The sequence below is a fragment of the Nelumbo lutea genome, chromosome 3, assembly GCF_056320005.1.
Source record: "Nelumbo lutea isolate HS-2025 chromosome 3, American lotus-T2T, whole genome shotgun sequence".
NCBI classification, from domain to species: domain Eukaryota; kingdom Viridiplantae; phylum Streptophyta; class Magnoliopsida; order Proteales; family Nelumbonaceae; genus Nelumbo; species Nelumbo lutea.
In genome coordinates this window covers 105562820-105576875 of record NC_142686.1, presented here as the reverse complement: position 1 = coordinate 105576875, position 14056 = coordinate 105562820, and the positions used below count along the sequence as shown (strand labels likewise).

General features: G+C 32.5%; 1 pseudogene; it reads left to right on the top strand.

The window, feature by feature from the left end:
• Positions 1-3504: 3504 nt before the first annotated feature.
• LOC148867368 (CASP-like protein 1E1 pseudogene) lies at positions 3505-5068 on the top strand (annotated as a pseudogene).
• Positions 5069-14056: the final 8988 nt, after the last annotated feature.

The window sequence follows — 14056 nt, the reverse complement described above, 5'->3', positions numbered from 1 at the left end:
TCCTGTTTACTCCTTCCAAATTGAGAGAGCATATCTCTCGCCTTCAAACAGGGACTTGTTCATGGGCCAGGCCAAGTTCGGGCTGGGCTTTATCTATTTATGAACAGAAAATATTCAGGTCCGAGCCTGAGTTCAGCCCTTATATAAAGTCTAAAGCCCAATCCAAGCCCAAAACCCGGTCTAGACAAAAAAAGTCATATTTACAATGTAATTTAATAAACTAATAAACTAATTCCTATTTCCTGAATTATAAGTATTATAAGTTAATATTTGGTAACAATTTAATAAATTAATATATATTATTAATTATTAATATATCATTTTTATCATTATAATATTATCGGGACATGATTGGGCTTTCTCACGGGCCTAAAATTTTGTCCACGCCCCATAAATAGCGGGCCAAGCCGGGCAAGGCCACTTCGTCAGGCTACCCCAGCACTTGAACAGGTCCACATCATTCTAGTTTCCATGTTGCTCCATCAGGAAGGAAAACAAAACAAGGTCAAACATGAAAAAAAGAAAGAAAAGAAAAGGCCTTTTTATAGTCCATTCCCCCTCATAATTGTTTATTAAATCCCTAAGGTTGCGTTTGGAAACAATGCAAATAAGTGTGAATGTAAATATGTAGAGTGTAAAACGGTTCATATAAACTGTAAAATTGGATTAGTTTTGCATTAAAAAATTTACCTTCTTACCAAAACAGACTTTTAGTTGTAATAGATGCAAACATGAATTCCAATAAAGCATATGCTTTTTTTTATCAAAAGCCCACGTGAATGCAAATTTACTTCTTTTTTTATTGATGTACTTTTTCATCTTATTATCAACGTAAATATGCATTGATCTGTCATTTGTCAATGCATAAATGTATTATTGCCAAATACAGGCAAAAGTGAACCAGAGTGCAAATTTATCCTAAACCAGGATTTACAATCCATTTGCATTGTTTCCAAACGCAGCCTAAATATATTTATCCCAGCCCCCCATAAACACCGTCCCTATGAATTGGGAATCTTCCCCTTAACACTAACCCAAGCTGTAGTATCGTATTAAGAATTCTGAGATGGACTGAATTCAATTACCCCAAAAAGAAAAAAAAAGAAAAAAAAAGAAAAAAAAAAAAGTGGACTAGATTTTACACGTGACTAAAATTTAACTTTTTTAGGGAGGGGGCCAGTTGGAATGTGGAGTAACGACATGTCCCGTTGGGGCATATAAAAATAGACATGGTCCCGTTTTAAATGGGAGAGAATGAAGTATAAGGGTAGAAAGATAATTAAAATCAAAATCTTAAATCAATGTTTTGGATGCAAATTTTAGACTTCATGAAGATACAAATGATCTGGTCCTAACATAAACTTTCCCTAGTGGTGCAAAAAGTAAACCTAATGCAAAAGCTCCTACCGCACTTTCCATTAATCATGATGATGGGCCCCTAGACTCATTATTATTTAATTAGACGTGCAATTTGGGCTAAGTCGGTTTGGGAAATTGTGAAATTTGAATAGACTAAATTCTAACCTAACTCCAATAATTCAATGTGTGGTGTCGGATCATGTTAATAGGGGTTGGAATTGCCTGATGATATAAATTAAGGTTTTTAAAATCGGACCGGATGGAAAATCTTTTTGGGTTCAGTTTTTAGGTCGAATAATCTAATTATCTAGTCCGAATGGATAGTTGCTCTGACAAAAAAATTAAAAAAAAAAACAAAAAACAAATAAGGTCGAAAATCGTTTCCGAATGGAACAATTCGATGGTCTAACCACCTGGGTCAGCGGTTCGTTGATCAAATCAACGATTTTTTACCAAAAGCGATTTTGGGGTTAAACGAAACCAGTAAGGTGACTGGTGACTGATTCCTGATTTTTTTTTGTCTGACTATCCGATCCAGTCCAATTTTGAAAACATTGATACAAACTCCTACAAAGTGGGGGTAGCCCATCCTCCAATCCCACATAATCCCCCAACCCTGATGTGAGTGGTATTTGATACCAAGCCTTTCCTACAACGCACCAGTGGGAGACCTTACCAACTAGTGAGTTGGCACCTCACAATCAGGAATTAATGTTTCCCCATAACAAGTATAGGTGATGTAATCCTACTTGCAGCTCTACATATCTATATATATAAATATAAAGGAATTCACATCTGTGCCCCACAATGTCCCACAGGGCATCCCGTTGTGTATGATAATACCAGACATCATTGGGAGATATTCCCAATACAAGGCAAAGATGCCGTGGGACGTTGTGGGGCGCAGATCTGAACTCATCAATATAAAGAGGAAAGAGAAGAGGTAACACGGATTCCTCTCAATTCTTAAACAATGCAGTGTGGACTCAAAAAGTAGAGATAAAATATTAAAAATCATAATTACTTCTTCTCCCGCTACAATTAGACACCGTCCTATTTAATTCCCACAACCATTAGGTTCACTTTAATGTTCTTTTTTATAGGGATTTATTTTCCTTTTTCAAGAGGCAGCCAATGCACCAATTTCTTCATTGTGGTCTGATCCAATTTGCTACAAGAGGTCTACATTGATCCATGCACCGATTTGGAATTTATAGTTTTTGTGATAATATGTTCATGTAATATAATTTCTCTGATACCCCTAATTTAATTTATTTTATGGGGATGGTTTTTATAGGGTGTGGGCATAAATAAATTTGGAAAATCAATCAAACAATTTTCAAAGGGATTGAACTCTAAAAAAAACATTTATTTAAATATTTCATCTATTAATTTAAATATAATAAGTTTGATTTAAATATTTCATCTAAAAAAACAATATGTTCAGTTTGTCTGCTTTCATGACCACCATATACATTTAATTATTTCAAAGAAATTCCCATTGAAATTAAGCCAAGGAAGCATATCCACAAATTAAAATTAAGCCAAGCGAATTTGCACTCATGTTCAGCTTCCAGTTTTGTAGGTGTTTGGCAAAAATGCTTTTGGAACAGAAGTGTAACTAAGGTGGTAGCTGGGGATCATGCCGAGTGCCACATCAGCACTCGGTTATTTTGTTGTTTGGTTGACCATTAATGTTAGTGAAGTTGAGCTGAAAAGATGAATCACCAAAAATAATGATTCATCTTTTTAGATCAATGATATAACATCTGACATGGATAGGGGAGATAGTTTCCAAAAACAAAAGTCATTCGAAATGAAATCAGTGATCTAAAATATCAGAGGCGGGTAAATGTTCTTGTATCTAATTAAATGACCATTACCATTAATTTTGAGCCAATGTCCTTAGCATATATCAGCTCAGGAAAGAATTGACGTGAGGTTTGGTTTGCTGAATTTATTACCATTAGAAAGTGAATAAACAATCTAGTACACTTCAGCTCTCCTCTCAAATGTTCTCAATGTGCAACTGTAATGTCATGTGGGTAGGTATGGGTAGGAGATCCGAACACCTCCCCTCTACTCTCTTTCACTCTATATAAGGACCCTTCAACTGTCATAAGACAGCAATAGGATGCAAGATCGATGGCTGGAATGGAGGTGGCGGAGAGCAGAGGGAAGGTGGTTAAGGCGGAGAACCCAACAACTGTCATAAGGTTGCCGGAGTTCTTGCTTCGACTGCTGGCCTTCGTCACAACCCTGGTTGCCGCCATCGTCATGGGAGTTAGCAAGGAAATTAAGATCGTCCCTGTCCCTGACCTTCCTCCCTTGGAAGTTGCTGTTACTGCCAAATCTGGCCTGATCTCCACTTTCATTTAAGCTCTCTAATTAATTACCTTTTCCTTTTATTGGGTAAATTACAAAAACTCCCCTTATAATGATAAATACCCGACCCCTGAACTTTCACTTTGCAATAAATAGTCCGTTACCATTAAGTCAGATGACAGAATGTGTTAAAATTATCAAAATGTCCACCTAAACTTTCTTTATTTTCTTTTTCTTGCCCTTTTTCTCTGAAGGCTATGTTTGGTTTGAAGGAAAAGATAGGGAAAGGTGGGGAAACCTATACAAGGTTTGTAAAGGTTTTCCTTCCATTCCCTACTTTTTCCTTCAAACCAAATACAGCCTAAATGCTAATTGACCAAAAATACCTTTGTTTTCTGCAAACGAAACCAGCTAAAATAACAAGTATTTTTCATTGACATGTAAAAAAAAAAAAGTGTTCTTTTTTAAATTCTTGATTCATTTCACTCACATAAATGTCTCTCTTCATCTTAAAATATAAAAATTATCCACTCCTTTCTCCAATAAATCAAGAAAAAACAAACAAATTAAAACCACATAAATTTATATCCATCGGAAATAAATCTGCAATAATTCATTGGAGCAACGCATGAGAAGGCATCAATGTTATGTTTAGAAAACGAATGGAATCATAAATCATTCAAATAAATAATAAAAGGGTAATTCGGAGATTTGAAAAACTTTAAACAACTAAATAAGAATCTTTTTTTTGAAGTTAACTGATGAAACTCCAAGGCTATATTTGGTTTGAAGGAAAAAGTAGGGAAAGGAATAGAAAGACAGGGAAATCTATACAAGGTTTGTAAAGATTCCCCTACCTTTTCCTTCCTTTTCCATGCATTTTCTTTCTAATTTACCCTTGTGTATTAATTTGTCCTCTGTTGATCAATAATATATTAACTGACTTAATTTACTTGTTAAGATACTTCGTGGTGGCAAACGCCATAGCATGCACTCACACAGCGTTCTCTCTGCTACTGTCAATAATCCCCGAGCGAGTCGGAACAAATGGCTTCTCGCCGGCAGTTGTGATCCTCGACGTGATAATGGTGGGACTGCTTCTCTCCGGTAGTGGAGCCGCCTCTGCCATCGGCGTTGTTGCCTACAAAGGCAACTCACACTTGAAATGGAACGAGGTTTGTAGCGTATTTGGAAAATACTGTCACCAGGCTGCAGCTTCCATCGTGGGGTCTCTGCTTGGATCCTTTGTGCTCATCTTGCTGGTGGTGCTGGCCGTTTTGAAACTCCAAAAGAAATTTAAATAGCTTAGTCTGTTTATTGATGTTTATCGATCTGTTAATCAAGTGTTCAGACTTGAAATCATGTATTTGTGTATGGTAATGGGTTGGTGGGAGAATTGGGCTATGGTGTAGTTTAATATAAATAAAATAGCGGGATTTGTTAAGCAAAAGTTAAATAATAGAAATACATAAGAGTATACAATTATTTTATTTTTTTTTATTTTTAAATAATATTTAATGATTATTTATATTTTGAGTTCGACAATGATATAGAAAATATATGATATCTGAAAAAACTTTGACTAACCAATTGATATCATAAACATGGTAGCCAATAGGATTCAACTCAAACTGATACAACCCGAGTTGGGCAGATTCACTAATGGTTAGTTGGTTTCGGGTAGGGGTGCAAATGAATCAGATCATGATCCAATCCGAAGTCCGATCCTATATTCTTGGATTTGGATAGCCCCATTTTCAAATCTTCGGATCCGATTAGAAACTGGGTCAAATTTAAATCACTCAACCCTTATCTGGTTCGATAAGATTTGATCCGATATATATGTTATTTATTTATATATATAAATATATATAGCACTTATAGATATTTTACTTATTTATTCATTTATAAATATATTATTTATATTACATTTTGTAAATTTGTTATATTATTTATTTTTTTATAAAAAATATGTATATATATGATGAAAAAAGTTGAAAAGATACTTATAGTTTTTGTTTTTATTTAGGATAAATTACAAAGACCCCCCTAAATTATGGGTTGGTGAGCTTCTTTAGCACGTGCACGGCGTTCAACGTGTTGCTGATATACACGCTAGAGTTGTTCCCAACGTGTGTGATGAACTCGGCATTGTCAATGGTTAGGCAAGTGCTAGTGTTCGGTGGGGTGTTCAATCCAGTGTTGGTGGCCACCGAGAGGAAAGATGGATTCTTATCTTACGGGGTGTTTGGGTTGGTAATTGGGTGTTATGAACTGTTTGTGGTTTGCTTGCCAGAGACCAGAGGTGGAACCCTCTGTGACACGATGGATGATTTTATTTATTTAAATTGTTATATTTTATTTTCATTTTAATAATTTATTAATTTTTTAAATCAAATTAGATCAGATCAAATCCAAAAATCTAACTTCCTCATTGGATTTGAATTTAGATTCATGTGTATCATATCCAAGATCTACAATTAATAGTATCAGGTCGAATTTGGATATGCCCTCATTCGAATATGATCCGATCTGTTTGCATTCCTAGTTTCGAGTGACCAACTCTCCAACCTAACCAGGTTGGTTTGGTTGACCAAACAACTAACCAACCCGTGAACTCTCCTAATATTAGCTAAATTCATAATCTAATCTCTAATAAATAAAAATAATTCTCCAATGACTATTGAAAATTTATAGCAAACGTACACAATTATTGAAAATATATTGGTAATAAAATACAATAATTAAAAAAATAAAATAAAACTAAAAATATATTAAATTAGTCAATAAATAGTATAATCTCAAACAATAGTTTAATCTCTAATAAATATTAATCAATAAATTATAACAAAAATACAATAAATATAGTAAGTATAATAAATTAAACTTGAAAAGTTAAATAACAGTAGTTTAATCTCTAATAATTATTGAAAATTTTTTGTTAAAAAAAAGCAAAAATAGATTTATACATAATTATTGAAAAAATATTTATCACAAAAAACAATAAATAATTACTTGAAATACAACAAATATTGATTTTAGTATATATAAATATATAATAAATATAGATTAAGATTTTAAAATTATTATTAATAAACTTTAACTTTTTTTGAAAGTTATTATCTAGAATTATTAATTGATATAAGTGAAATTAGTTATTTACAATATTATTTAGTTATTTAGAAAATATCACTATCTAAATTTTAAAATATTAAATACTTATTGAATTTAATAATCCTCAAAATTATAATTTACACTATTATTACATAATTTCATTATTAATTTTGTAAAATATTAAATTATTATTAATTTGAGTATTATGTTATAATGATTTTTCTAGTTTTAAGATTTTTTTTTAATTTCTAATAATTATTGAAAATTTTATGTTAAATAACAAAAAAATTGATTTATACAATTATTGAAAGTACATTTATCACAAAACAATAAATAATTACTTGAAATATAACAAATACTGATTTTAGTATATATATAAATATATAATAAATATAGATTAAGATTTTAAAATTATTATCAATAAACTTTAATTTTTTTAAATTTATTTTCAATAATTATTAATTAATATAAATGAAATTAGTTATTTACAATATTATTTAGTTATTTGAATAATATCATTATTTAAATTTTAAAATATTAACTATTTACTGAATTTAATTTTCCAAAAAATTATAATTTATACTATTATTACATAATTTCGTTTTTAATTTTAGAAACTATTAAATTATTATTAATTTGAATATTATGTTATAATGATTTTTCTAGTTTTAAGAATTTTTTTTAAATTTATTACATAGTTTCATTATTTTAACCATTTAAAATCTAGTTATGTTAAATATTTCACTAGTTAAAATATCTACTCATTTAAATAATCAAATAATATATAAAATATTTGAAAATTTTTATTATTTGACTTTTATTTATTTTAAAATTATTACATAATATTAACTATTTTGTTATATAATTATTTAGCTATTTTTAATATTTTTTATTTTAGATATTTAGTTATTGAAATATTTAAGCAATATTTTACTTTTTAATGTTAAATATTTATTTATTTGAATAACATTTAAATCAAATAATCCAGAAAACAACAATTTATATTTTTAACATAACTTATTTGAATTACATTTAAATTTATTAATCTGGAAAACAATAACTTTATAAAAATATAAAGTTATTAATAGTATGAATAATATTAAATCTATTATAACTATTTTTTGTGTTTTTTATAAATATTTTAAAGTTATTATATAACTTCGTGAGAATATTAAATAATTTTTAAATTTTTAATCCAAACATTCTTTAGATAAATATAGATAAAAATTGGGGGAGAGGATAAATAGGATTAGAGATAATTTAGGAGAGAAATCTCTATTAAATTATAGATAATTTAGGAGAAAGTGAGGGATAGTGGGAGAGGTAGTTTAGGAGAGGATATTATTTTAGGTTATTAGGAACGTGTGGGGAACAGAAAGAAGGGAGTATAACTATTTTTTTGTGTTTTCATTAAATATTTTAAAGTTATTATATAACTAGAGAATGACCCTGTACTAAGTAGAGGGTAACTAAATACATGTATAATTTAGTTTGAAGTTTACTACTTAGTTATCAAAAATTATATTTAAAAAAAAACTAATGTAGGTCTTGCATCTTTGTAATTGACAATCTATTCTGACCTATTTTATTTGAAACCCACTATTAATTTATATTTTTTAATTTGATTTAAGATATAAAACGAGATGTTATTGGTAAACAATAACCCACTTTATTTGGTATTTACTATATATCTAATAAATCTATTTTGAGTTATTTATTTTTAAAAGTTAAATTAGGTTGCTTCCTAAAAGTTAAATCAAGTTTGTAATTAATAAAGTATTTTCTTTTAGAAAAAAAAAATCATTTAAAAACAAATGTGGGTTGATGGTAATCTTTTAATGGGTTTCACCATTTGTATTTAATATACTAGATAAACATGTGTTAAGCAAATAAATAATTGTCTATTGAGAATGTTTATGAGTGAAACTACCCACTTTTTGAACCCTATTTCTTGAATTAATAGGATGCCACGTGTCTAAATAGTGGTAGTGGGTTGTGGGCTTTAGCAGCAACTTCTTAGAAAATGCCATGTATTTAATTTTCTATTGAATACATGTTTGTCTATTGAGAATGTTTATGAGTGAAACTACCCACTTTTTGAACCCTATTTCTTGAATTAATAAGATGCCACGTGTCTAAATAGTGGTAGTGGGTTGTGGGCTTTAGCAGTAACTTCTTAGAAAATGTCATGTATTTGATTTTCCAGGAAAAATGAGAATGCCACATGTTTGAATAGTGGATGATTGTAGCATGGTAGTGGATTGTGGGCTTTAACAGGAATTTCTCAATAAAATGCCACATGTCTAGCTTTCCAAAAAATCAGAAGGCCACTTGTGTGAATGGTAGTAGTGGGTTGTGGGCTTTAACAACAACTTCTTAGAAAATGCCACGTGTCTAGATATCCAGAAAAATGAGAAAGCCACATGTCTGAATGGTAGGGAGCTATAGTTTGAAGACCTTCCTTTAATATACATATATATATATATATATATTAGATGTCGTGAGAATATTAAATAAATTTTAAAATTTTTAATTCAAACTTAAATAAAAAGTGGGGAAGATGATAAATAGTATTAGATATAATTTAGGAGAAAAACCTCTATTAAATTGGAGATAATTTAGGAGAATGTGAAGGATAGTAGGGGAGATAGTTTAGGAGAAATTTTAGGAGATGATATTATTTAGGTTATTGGGAACCTGGGAGCAAAAGAGAAAGAGATTTTATGTAATTTTTATGGGGAAGGAGAGCATATCATTGGTTGTTTAAAAATGAGATGAAATAAAAAAAAATAAAAATTCAAAAAAGGAGAAAATTTCTTCACTGTTGTATTTTGGTATATACTAGTCGGGACTTATGCGATGCATGGGCTTTGTTAAAGGAATGCGAAGCAAATTTAACATTATCACATTATTAGCCCTATGGTCATTTATGACACAATTCCACCTGTTACGGGCCTACACATGATCACCTCCAAGGAGCTCATTGATGAGTTTTATCATCTAAAACTCACCTTTCATTAGATTCCCATTAATTTACCATTAGTGGTGATTAATAGAAATTGTCCACATAAGCATTTAAATATTATACATGACCTCCCATGAGTGGCTAGTCAAACTTATTAAATATTTTTTCATGAAAAAATTACCCTTGACCTAAGCCTATGTCCACACTAGGCTAGTATGATAACATAGTATATATTATATATTAGATTTTATATTAATAATGTATAAAATGAATTTATATGCATATTACATGCAATTTAATATAAAATGTTAAATATAACATATATTATATATTAGATGTAAGCCTGAGGCTTATGTTTCATGCTTGGAACCCAAGTTGAGTTGGGCCAAGGCTATAGAAATCATCATAAGTTCAAAGCTTGACCTAGGCTTTGACAAGCCCGACTTGACCCCTAATTACCCTAAATTTAACCTATCCAATGCCAATTAAACAAAGGAATATATATATATATATATATATATATATAATTACTATATATTGGCATCAGGGGTAAAATTAATGATTGATACATGTCCGATGTGGTACATGTAAAATACTTAATTGCTTATGTGGACAAATTCCATTAATAATCACTAAATGTGATCCACAAAAAAATTTTAAGGGAATGTGAGTTTTGGATAATAAAACTTTGGGGTGCTCATGGTTCAGTTAATCGAACCGTGGGACATTTTTTGTAACCAAACTGATAGTACCAGTTTTTGGAAAACTGGTAATCGAAACCGAACTCAAACCTATCGGTTAACTAGTTGACTGGTTCAGTTAACTATCAATTCGGTTCATCGATTTTTTGGTTTTATATTTTTTACAATATATATTAAAAAAACATATATAAATATATATAAATATTGTATTTTAAATAAAAAATAATATATCATATACTATAAATATATATTTATATATAATGCATATTTATTAATTTATAATATATAAAATATATATAATATACATAAATATATATATATAATAGAAATATATGTATACTGATCGATTCGGTTAACCACTGGTTTTCTACATTGGTTAACTGAAATCGAAACGACCTATTTGGTTAACCAACTTTTCGGTTCAGTTTTGGTCGATTTTGTTTTTTGGTTTTTTTTGTCACCCCTAATAAAACTTATTCACAATGGGCCTTTGTAGGCTTTGAAAAGCCCTAATGAATTTAAGAGAAATGCGAAAAGGTCATGAATTTAACATTAATTACTATTAAAAAAGCACTAGTAACTATCAAAAATAACATAGTTATTGACCTGACTCTAGATAATGTTAGCAAAACTGTTGAGTATAAAAAAAAAATGTAATGGATCAGATTTGAATCTAGATAATGTAGGCAATTATTGTAGTAATTAATATAATCAATGTTAATCAATTACTGTTTACCATATAATTGGAATAATTTTAATTATTTACTGAATTTCATTAATTATTGAAATACCTCATGATGTAACTGTTTTTTGTCACGTACCATTTTTTTTGTGATGTACCAATTTTTTGGCTAAGTATCTCGTCATTTGACCTACCCCCAGGTGGCCTTTGACTCAGAGGATGATGGAGCTCCTTAGTGGCGAACTGCTTGGTGATGAGCTACCTGGTGGCAAACTCCCTGGTGGTGAGCTACCTGGTGACGAGCTCCCTGGTGGAAAGCTACCTGGTGATGAGCTCCTTGGTGGTGAGCTACTTGGTGACGAGCTCCCTGGTGGTGAGCTACTTGGTGACGACCTCCCTGGTGGTGAGCTACTTGGTGACGAGCTCCCTGGTGGAGAGCTACCTGGTGACGAGCCCCCTGGTGGTGAGCTACTTGGTGATGAGCTCCCTGGTGGAGAGTTACTTGGTGACGAGCTCCCTGGTGGTGAGCTACCTGGTGACGAGCTCCCTGGTGGTGAGCTACCTGGTGACGAGCTCCCTGGTGGTGAGCTACTTGGTGACAAGCTCCCTGGTGTAGCGCAACCCGACTGCCCCCTGCATGAGGTGATCTCCTCTCCTTTGTAGGCGGCGGGAGCTGAGGAACCTGCGAGAACTTAATCAAAGGACCTGGGGGTATTTTCCCGGCGGGAATTCTCCGATGCCTAAGTTAGCATTCTGATTGTAGGGAGCTTGGAGAGAAATGAGAGAGCTAGAGAGCAAGGATTACCTCCATTTTTTCATTCTCTCCCCCTTGTGTTTGGGGGTGGGAGTCCTTATATAGTGGTGTCCTGTCAAATCAGGCGTAATAGCCTCTGTCAAGTCAGGTGTAACTGCCTCTGTCTCTCTACTGCCGTCGTTACTACCAGAGCTGAGGTGGTGGGTGCAGGCGGCTGCTACAGAGTACGGCTCTGCCAGTCAAGGGACAACTCTCAAGACTGGCAGGCACGGCGCCACCTAGCGAGAAACGTGGGCGCAGGCCTCCGGATATGTCACGTATGGCTGTCAGGTAGGAGACTTTCCTGCAATACACCGAGCTGCCCCTAAGTGTTGAGCTACCTGTAAGTGCCGAGCTGTCCCTAAGGGGCGAGCTCTTCGTAAGACGCCAAGCTACCTGCGGAGTGGCTAGCTGTCTGTGGCGAGCTGCCTATGCCAAACTACCCCTAGCTACACCGAGCTCCTCGAGATATGCCGAGCTGCTTGTGGCGAGCTCTGCCAAGCTATCTATAAGTGGCAAGTTGTGGCAAGCTCTGCCGAGCTGCCCAGTTGTCAAGAGGCTGCACTTGGTTTGCATGAGGTGACAGGTGTCACAATTTCACTAGAGGGCCAAATCCGCCCTCATCACCTCACTAATTTCATTAATTTGATTAATTATTTCAATAAGTCTAACAATTTCATGAATTTCAGTAATTTCAATAATGTAATATATTTTCAGTAATTTCAATAATTTCACACATTAATTAATTTAAATAATTTCAGTAATTATTTAATGACAATAATAATTGTTTAATAATTACTATTAATTATATAAAGATAATAAATATTTCAGTAATTATTATTGAATTACTTACTATGAAGTTAATGAATAAAATAACTATTGAATTATTCAACTATCTAGTGATTTGGACTGTTGGATGTTGTGTACCATCGTTTGGATGTTAGAAGTTGTCTCGAAAGCCAAATTCCAACATTAAACCAGCAAAAAATAGCATAATAGATAAAAATGATCTCTATTCTATAAAAGAATATTATGACAGATTGCGACTTAGTAGTGATTTACAACATTTTTGGCCCAATAGGACCCCATTCTTTAGTACGAAAACAATATTATGAATTATGGTTTTTAAAATCGGATCGGACGTTTGGACCAGAAAAACTAGGAATTGGTCAGGTGATCAGTTTTGGTTTTTCTCAAAATTGGAAATTTGTTCAAAACCGTTGATTTTGGTCAGCAAATAGTTGATCCGGGAGGTTAATCATTTAAACGATTTTGACCATTTTTTTGTCAGAATGGGTTGACCGTTTGATTCAAACGGTCGGACCGTCTGACCCGGTAACCGGACCCCTGACCAGTTCAGCCTCTGGGTTGTTTTTAAAAACCATGTTATGAATCCGAAAATTATAATAAAAGAAGATTTTCTGCAATGTTTTTGTAAAAACCGAACCTGAGTGAGATGAAACCCCTGATTCAAATGAAAGAAAGTCATAGAAGTGTCTACAATCCAAAAAAAATGATAGTAAGATAAAAACACAGAAAAAAACTTGTACGGGTTTGGCAACACTCCTACCTGTTCAATGTATTAGAGGCTTATGCTCTTTGATAGTGACTGAAATTATGGAAACTCTGAAACGATAGAAAGAGTCCTCATAAATATTGTATATGTTTGGAAATGTCTCGATTTCCTAAGATGATACAATTAGAGAAGGGAACGTTAGAAGCCCTTGTTTTTTCTAGATTTGAAGAAGGAAATGACTCCAATTAGTTTACGCAAATCCCCTGTTTTTGGCAACTTCCCTCTTAAATCGCGATTAAAGAAAATTGGAAATTACCATGCCAAGTGGCAATTTGATGGGTTTTTAGAGGGAATCTTGCACTCCTCTAGAATTGCTCCCTTGGGGTAATGGAGCACAAAGAAGCCATCTGACGTGGCAAACATTGATTTAGTATATATATTGGTTCTGTTGTTGAGTGAAAAAAAAAAAATTTCTTACCCAATTTCTAGGCCAGGTTTTGGGTTTTATGCAAAAAATGGGCTCCAGCTCAAGGTCTAGGTCAGGCTTGGGTTCGGGCATGAATGTATTATATTAATAAAAAAAACAAAGCCCAGCCCAACC